The 9195-nt window shown below is 40.7% G+C and overlaps 1 protein-coding gene and 1 non-coding gene across 5 annotated transcripts in view; both read left to right on the top strand.

The window, feature by feature from the left end:
- The window catches only part of LOC122059593 (protein DOUBLE-STRAND BREAK FORMATION), a 131802-nt gene extending 122607 nt beyond the window's left edge, over positions 1–9195 (top strand). For 3 of the 4 annotated variants that reach the window (XM_042622470.1, XM_042622472.1, XM_042622473.1), the window contains one exon: positions 8688–9195. The gene's annotated coding sequence lies outside the window, so the exon portion shown is untranslated. Of the gene's footprint in view, positions 1–8684 lie in introns of all 4 variants that reach the window. The other variant, XM_042622471.1, reaches the window with a different exon arrangement.
- On the top strand, positions 2513–2619 carry LOC122060344. Its single transcript, XR_006134363.1, has one exon. It is a non-coding gene; the product is annotated as a small nucleolar RNA R71 (small nucleolar RNA).

Here is a 9195-nt window from a genome sequence, read left to right as displayed (position 1 = left end):
TCTAACATCTGGTCAATGAATGGCAATGGGAAGTGGTCCTTCCAGGTTGCCGCATTTAACTTCCTGTAGTCAATGCACACACACCATCCTGTTTGGACACGGGTAGGGATCAACTCATTATTGACATTAGAAACTACAGTCACACCAGACTTCTTAGGCACTACGTGAACTGGGCTTACCCATTGGCTGTAGAAATAGGATAAATTATTCCATGATCCAAGCACTTTAGGATCTCTTTCTTAATGGCTTCCATCATCACTGGGTTAGCTCTTCTTTGGGGTTCCGTGGATGGTTTGGAATCCTCCATAAGATGTATATGATGTTGCACAATGGAAGGGCTTATACCCTTGATATCAACCATGGTCCAACCTATAGCTTCCTTATTATCTTTTAACACTTTAAGTAACTCCTCTTCCTGGCTAGAAGTCAAATTTGAAGAAATTATTACAGGAAGAGTCTGGTCAGGCCCTAGGAAAGCATACCTCAAATTAGATGGTAGCTCCTTAAGATCTAGCTTAGGGGGCTCAACTATTGATGGTTTGGGAATGGAATTGGAAAGGGGTCCTAAGGGCTCCACAAGTGTGTGAAGACTCAAGACTTCAGAAAAGAAATTTTCACTATCATCATCCAACTCATCCATACACTATTGGAATTCTGAATCAAAATCAATATCAAAGTTGGTAACTAAATCATCAGAAAATCCTCAAGCATATTGATCTCTTCTTCCATATGTGGTTGCTTGCCAATCCTAAACATGTTAAACTCAACAGTTTGGTTACCAAAAGATAATCTTAGGAAACCATTCCGGCAATTGATTAATGCATTACTGGTAGCCAAGAATGGTCTTCCTAGAATTATTGGGATCTCATCCTTGGTTGAGAAGGGCTTGGTATCTAACGCAATGAAATCAACAGGGAAAATAAATTCCCCCACCTTTAGTAAGACATCATCAACCATCCCTTTAGGAATCTTAACAGACCTATCTGCCAACTAAAGAGTAGTTCCAGTGGCTTTCAATTCTCCCAATCCTAGTTGCTTGTACACATGGTAAGGTAAAAGATTCACACTTGCGCCAAGATCAAGTAAAGCATGCTCAATATAGGTGTTGCCTATGACACGAGATATAGTAGGGCTCCCTGGATCCTTATACTTGGCTGCTATAGGCTGAGTAATTATGGAACTAATGTTACCTGCCAAGAACGCCTTTTTGGGCACACTAGTGATACGTTTGTGAGTACACAAATCTTTTAGTACCTTTGCATAGGCGGGGATCTGGGATATGGCTTCCAAAAGAGGGATGTTCACTTCTACCTTTTTGAAGACCTCTAAAATTTTATCCATAGAAGTAGTCTTCTTTTTGTGTACCAAGCGATTAGGAAATGGGATAGGATGAACATAAGGACTGTTAGGGATTTGCCCCTGTTCAGAAGAATCATTTTTGGTTTCCTCAACCAAATCACCTTTAGTTTCAGAAAAATCTTTAGGTTCATCAGAGGAACCTGGAACAAGAGGCACACTTGTGTCCTCAACTGAAGAAGAGTTAACAGGAGTAATAGATGGAGAAGATTTAGAAACACTCTGTTGGTACTCTCTACCACTCCTAAGGGCATAAACAACATTGCATTGGTTAGAGGGCCCTTGTTGAGTCTGACCTTGTACTATATTCAGTGGTGCATTAGTTGGTCCTTGTGAACTAACAAGCTGATGATGCCTAGGGTTAGGCTCTGGTTGACTGGGTAAAGTTCCCTTCTCCCTCTCACGCATAATTGAGACAACTTGGGTAAGTTCTCTCGTAAGATTTTGATGGCTTGTCATGAGGAGGGCCATATTTTTTTCCAAGTCACTTATTCTACTTGCCTCTCCAATGTTGGTAAACCCAAGGGGTTGCTGATAAGATGATAGAAGAGGGACCCTAGGAAAACTCGCCTGAGGTCCTACATTTGACCTAGGAAAAGTATTTTGGGAAAAAGATTGTTGTGCAAAGGGAGGCCTTTGGGGTCCAGGTTGACCTTGATTATAGAAATTGGAAGGTCCTGCTTGGTTGCCCTAATTTCAAGAGAAATTTGGGTGATTTCTCCATCCTGGATTGTAGGTGTTACTATATGGATTATTATGGTATAAGGCATTAACACTATCATTAGAAGTGCCCCCAGAGGTGTTGGGGCATTCTTCTATGACATGTCCAGGGGATTGGCACCAAGCACAAATCTTAACCAAATTGACTGATGATGGCTCTCTAGGAACAATAGCCTCAATCCTCTTGATTAGGCTATCCAAATGGGCTTCCTTGGCTACTATCCCATCCACAAAATATCCTTTTCCTCCTATGGTTCTTTCACTCTCTTGGGTTGATTCCCACTCACGGGTTTTGTCAGCTAAGTCAAGTAAGAATTCCCATGCCTTTCCTTCATCTGTAAAGGATGTGAATCCCTCAGGGCACATAGACTCTATCATTTGTTTAGTTGGGTAATCAATACCCTCATAAATTATTTGACATAAATGCCATAGGTCTAGGCCATGGTGAGGGCATTCTTGGAGTAGATCCTTGAATCTCTCCATAAGTTTGGAAAATGACTCACTAGGCTTTTGCCTAAACTGAAGGATATCACTTCTAAGCTTATTGGTCTTGTGAGTTGGGAAAAACTTCTTAAGGAAGACAACTGTGAACTGTTCCCATGAGGTTATGGAATTTGTGGGTAACCCATACAACCACTTCTTAGCTTGGTCTTTTAATGCAAAAGTGATAAACCTAAGCTTAACAGCATCATCAGAAAGCTGTTGGATCTTAATTAGAACACATACCTCTTCAAATTCCCTTAGAAATAGGTATGCATCCTCAGAGGTCAACCCATGGAAGTGGGGCAACATAGTGATGTATTGAGATTTGAGTTCAAAATTATTGCCCTGGGCTTGTGGTAGAACTATGCAGGAAGGTTGGGCTGTTCTAGCAGGGTAGAACCTATCTTTCAGAGATTTAGGTGAAGGGTTTTGTTGTTGGTCTCCCATATTGAAGGGTTTTAAAGAGAGCAAACGTATAGGGTCACTACTTGTTGGATCTCTTCTTTCTAACCGATTCTTAGTATTACATACCCACTTAACACTCATGCAACAGAAAAACTTCCCACAACTAAAGTAAGACAAGCACAAAAGAATGGATAGCAAAACTTTTTGATGATTTTTTTGATTTTTTTTTTTGCTTTTTGGGAGCTTACCGGCAGGGATCCGGGGTTGCTCAGGTCAATTCCTGAGGTACTGCTACAGGGCGAAACCTGTCTTTATCATACTGTGAGGCATGGCGACATCCACTGATACAACTATTATTGCAAGTTGTTCTTCTCAGGAATTCAATAAAAGAAAAGGAAAAATATAAAACAAAGCAAACAAAGCACTCCGATTTACCAAAAGAAAGTGAAAAATAACATAGAACTGTCTCCCCGGCAACGGCGCCAAAAACTTGTTTGAGATTTAAAATGTAACCGCAAGCGTACGGATCAGTGTAGCTACGGGTCGAACATAGGGAGAGCAGCCACTTTATTTTTTATTTCTTTTAATAATGCGAAAGTGAACTGATTAATGGTTGTGATCTAATTCTAATTACTGTCCTAAAAATAACGTCCTAACCATTCGTCATCTAAGAATTTAAAGACGCAAGCCACGCAATTAAAATTAAATAAATAAATACTGAAAATAAATAACCCACGCAATTAAAAAAAATAAATAAATAAATAAAGGAAAAAAAATGCTGAAATAAAAATAAAGTAAAAGAAAGGGGATAAAGCTAGAGAGAGACTCACAAGTAGGTTTCTCTACTTAGCCCGAGAGATGCATCATAATATGAGCTTCCCTACTTGACCAGAGAGTCACTCTTACAAGGGTTACTCTATTTGGCTTTAGGGAAAGGGAGACAATTAAAATAAAAACAATAAATTGATGGTTCTATGGCTAGGAGGGGCAAAGCCAACACATACACTAGCCATGAACCTTGGGGGAGAGGGATAGCAATAATATAACGACTGAAAATAAAAATCCTAAATTAAGAAAGAAAGGGTAGTCAGAAGAGGGAATGAGAGGGGGGAGAGAAGACTACTGAAGGAGCCTACTTACTTGAATCAATGCTTGAACTTGAAAAAAAATTGCTCCACGGCTCGTGATCTTGTCACCTAGATCTAAGCCTAGAACTATAACTTAAAAAATTACAACTCAATTGCATAAATCATAAACATAAAAGGGCTGAATAAAAATAAAAGAGTGCTTGCATTAATTGAAATAAAAAAAACTATTACAAAAGTGATTGAAGAAAAGATAAAGAAGAACTAAAACTAAAGAGAGAGCAAGAGAAAGAGAGAGCAACTAAAAAAAAACTAGAAGAAGAATGAATTATCTCCCCTCCTCTTACATGAGTTGTATTTATAGGGAATAGGGAGGTAGGGTAACAAATTTCTCTTTCCTAAAAGAGAGAAACCCACAATTGATTGTGAGATCTTTTGAGACCAAAAGTGCTAAGGTGGAGGAGAGAGGAGAGAAATAAATTTTGAGAAATTTCCTATAATTTGTTTGCTTATTTTCTTTTCTTTTTTTTTCTAATTTATTTCTCTTCTTTTTCTCAATCCAAGGAACGATTTTCTTCTTGCTTTATGTGATTTGAACAATCTTTTGGTGGGTGATGATGTGGAGGAGAGAGAAGATTTGGACAATCTTTATTTCTCCTCTTCTTTTTTTTCTTTCCTTTTTTTTCTTCTCTTCTTGCGCAGGAACCCTTCCACGATTTTGCTTTGCTTCTAATTTGATGTGGAAATCCCCTCCATGACCTTAGTGTTTTAAGTGAATGAAAAGTAGGAAATCTTCAACAAATTCTCTAAAAAAAACAACCATGAGATTCGAACTTGAGACCTCTTGGTGAGCAAGGGAATTTTATACACCATAGCTCACCAACTACGCTAGGTAGTTGTTGTTACCAAAAACAAATCTTTAATCAGTTAAGGATGTGGTCCGTCGATCCTTGTTGGCATTTGGAGTATTCCTTGTACCTCTGGGACAATTACAAACGGGTTGGTTCTGCATCTCGGTTCAGTTCTGATCCATTATTCTTTTTTGGCCCGAAAAGAATAATCATTTGTACGGGTGACCAAACGAATGTGTACTTTTAATTGAACACGTCCATCTTGCTCAGAATTTCGTCCTCTTCGTAACCATGAAAAGAAATAGGACCTCTTTACGTGTAAAATTGAAGATATAGCGCCCGATAGTCCTTAAGGCCTTGAAAATATAAAACCTGCAAAAAGAGAGTAAAACCCAAGGTAGCTCCATTCTAAATATGTAAAATGCATGTTTTACTACCCTAGATTTCACGCTTAAATGTGCTCATCACTAGGTCTATCCAATCGGCCACTAACCTGAACTTGATCTCTCCTGTCCCCAAGTGTAAATCCAGCCTTCTCACTCATCTTACCTTTGCTGATGACATCATGATCTTCTCTAAACTTGATCCTCTTTCCATCTCCACCATAATGAACTCTCTTTGCTCCTTTAAGACCCTCTCTGGTCTCAACATCGACCTTCTCAAATCTAGTATCTTCCTTTCGGGGATCTCTTCTGACACCCGGGATCTCCTGCTTGGCGTTACAGAATTCTCCATGGGGTCCCTACCGGTTAAATATCTGGGTCTCCCTCTCATCTCCTCCAGGCTCTCCTCATCATTGTTCCCCCTTGTTGGACATCCTGAGGAGGAAGCTTTAGCTTTGGAGAGGCAAGCTGCTCTCTTACGCTGGCCATCTTTCTCTCATCTGCTCGGTCCTCCAATCTATGAATCTTTACTGGTCCGTTGTCTTCTCCCTTCTTGCCACCATCATCAAATCCATTGAAGGAATCTTCTACTCCTTCCTTGGAAAGGAGTGGATACCTTCAGATTCCTTCACCCTCTCAGTTAGAGCAAGATCTGTCTCTCCAAATCTGAAGGGGGTCTTGGAATTCATAGAATCCATGATGTCAACTCGGCGGGTATTCTCAAACTCATTAGGAAAGTCGTTTCCAACCATAAGAGTATTTGGGTTGACTTGATCCACTCCCACCTCCTCAAGCACCACTCTCTCTGGACTATCCCAGTTCCTCCTGATAGTTCCTGGATCTGGCAGAAAATCCTCTCTCTCCGTCCTCTGGCTCTCAATGCCATTTCCTTCTCCATTGGAAATGGTCAAACTACCTCCTTATGGATGGACCCTTAGCACCTGGCAGGCATTCTGGCCTCATTGATCTCCCCAAGAACCATTTATGCTTCGGGTATCCCCAAGTGGGCCACTATTTCCAGCATTCTGTCCCCCCTTGGCTGGTCCCCTCCTCCTTCTTCTCCCCCCCTCTTTGATCTCTGGTCCTCCCTCCCCTCTCTTCCTCCTGGTCACCGGGGTAGAGAGGACAAATGCATTTGGAGGCACTCATCCAATGGGTTGTTTTCTTCTGCCTCAGCCTGGTCTTCTGTTCAAACCTCTAGTCCTATGGTTCCTTAGGCCAACCTTGTTTGGTTCAAAGGCCATATCCCTCGCCATAGTTTCACTCTATGGAGATGTCTCTCCAACTATCTTCCCACCCAAGCCTTCCTCATCCACTGACATATCCCTGCCCTCCCTCCTGTTGTCTTTGCCCCAATGATTCCGAAGATTTTCCTCTCCTCTTCTTCTCTTGCCCCCTCTCTTCCTCTATTTGGAAATTGGTCCTCTCTAAATGTTGGCCCTCTTCGAGGCCTATTCTTCCTTTTGACAGTGAGGATTTGGATTGACATGACTTTCTCGGGATCCCATATCTGTGATACTATTGGGAAGCTTACCTTTTCTACTACCATCAACCATATTTGGATGGAGCGCAACACCCGAAGATGGTCTTCCAATTCCCAATCTGTGGATAAGATTTGGAAAGCCATCTCCTTTGATGTTTCCTCCAAAATCCAGTTCCTCCCCCACAGACCTGTGCCTATTTCCGCCAGGAACGGACATATTATTACCTCTTGGAACTTTCACATTGACACTATCCCCCACCCCTAGCATCCCTATTGCTGCATAAATTCCCCCCTCCTCCCTTTTGTTCTTCTTGTTCCAGCTGGGACCTTCTTGCTTGCGGATCTGGATCTGGTTCTGGTCCTGCTTTGATCTACTTGTTGTATTTGTTTTTTGTTTCTCGTTTAGCTAGCTATGTCTAGTCTCCCCCCCCCCATTCTTTCTCTCCCCTTATATATTCTTCCTCTTGGTAATGAATTTATTTATTCATCCAAAAAAAAATCTATAGGAGGTGAGGGAGTGGTGAAACTTGGAGAACAAGAACCACCCCAGAGGGGCAATTTTTTAAATACTTGGGGTCTATCATTGACAAAGGGGGATATAGAAGATGATGTTGCCCACAGAATTAAAGTGGGGTGGATGACAGTTATACGATCAGCTATGATGTATGGAGCGGAGTGTTGGATAGTCAAGAAGAGTAATTTGAATAAACTGAGTGTAGCGGAGATGAGAATGTTGAGAGGTCTATGCGGCAAGACCAAGAGAGATAGGGTAAGGAATGATCACATTAGAAATGATTATGGGGAACTTCGTGAGAGCCAGTTGAGGTGGTATGGCCATGACCAACGGAGACTTATAGAGGCCTCAGTAAGGAAGATTGACCAGATTCATTTTGAAGGAGCTAGAAAGGTAGGGGCAGGCCTAAGATGACTATGGCTGAGGTAGTCCGAAAAGATATGCATAGGGTAGGGCTCGACCCTAGTATGACTTCGGATAGAGTTTTGTGGAGGACAAGGGCCCGTGTTGCCAACCCCCTTTAGGGGATGTTTCCATGATGTGTCTTTCTATATTGCTTTACCTTCTTCTCTTATCTCCAGTTTTCCTCTTTTTAACCTCTCTTTTATGCTTCTTTATTTTCTAAATTCCATTTCGGATCCATGTAGCCGACCCCATTTAATTGGGATAAGGTTATGATTGTTGTTGTTGTTGGCAGTTCTATTCTTATATTTGCTTGGACCAGACCATGTTATTATTGATACTTTGGTTTTCTTGGCAGATCTAGTCTCTTCTAATTTGCTTTTCTGGAAGGTGGTTTATTCCTTTTTCTTTTGGTCTGAGCTAGATTGTGATCCTCTTGAATTATCCAAATCCAAAAGCTAAAGCTATTAGATGAAGAAGTCCAACTGTTATATAAAGTCATCCACAGTCCCAAACTTAGTTGATGTGTGATATTCCCAAACACTCCTCACTTGTGGCTTCTAATGGGTGGCTGTACAGGTGGTACACCTGACCCTCACAATTGGGTCGTGCACGTGGATGTGCTATCAAGTTATTGTTGGTGGTGGATTTAATACCATGTTGAGTTATCCAACTGGTGCTGCAGTTTGGCTTTTTGTAGTAGTACTTTGTTTTCTTTGTGCTTTTAGAAATCACATTTGCCAGATATTTTTATCTGATATGTTCTTTTTATCGAAAAATGTGCTATCGAGGAGGAAAGGGGGAAGAGAAAACAACAGTTCCTCTTTAAGGCAACTAATTTTTTATTTTAATTAAGTCAACCCTCATTGATTATGTGTGACTCCCTCCAAGTTCTGCCTTTGTTGTCCTAGGTGATATTAACTTTGCATTTTGTATTTTGTTTGGTCTATTTTTAGCAGATTAATCCAGTTTAGTAACTCTGTATTTTGTTTGTTGATTTAGCAGTTCAGGCAGAGACATCCGAATACTTGAAAAGGAAAAGAGTTCATCAGCACAAAAAGCGTAGTTCATGTGCAACTGATGGAGACTGTACAGGAAGTTCAATGTTCAGAAATGGAATTAAGAAGCGAAATATGTGGAAATTCCATGAACTTAAAAGCATGCAGCAAGTGCCTCTGAATCATAGTAAAGATCATTCCAGATCTTGAAGGGTTATGATACGAAGATCATTTCAACATAGTCATGGCTTTTCCCTTGTGAACTTGCATGTGTTTCTCTTCAACATCATAGCCTAGATCTCTTGTTATAGCTGTCATAATGATGAAATGACACTCAATTTTGAGGGAGTTTAGAAGTCTTGAAGTTGTGTTCACAAACCAAAGAACTGATTAAGCACTCGGGACAGTCCTGTTCATATTTCTCATTGTGGTATATAGGCAGCACATATGCAGAGTAGTTCACAATTCTCCATTCTGTATTTTTCCTTCAATGGGATCATTGCATTGTTGTTACA

The sequence above is a fragment of the Macadamia integrifolia genome, chromosome 13 (genome assembly GCF_013358625.1).
Source record: "Macadamia integrifolia cultivar HAES 741 chromosome 13, SCU_Mint_v3, whole genome shotgun sequence".
Lineage (NCBI taxonomy): Eukaryota > Viridiplantae > Streptophyta > Magnoliopsida > Proteales > Proteaceae > Macadamia > Macadamia integrifolia.
This window is presented reverse-complemented; position numbering and strand designations above follow the sequence as displayed.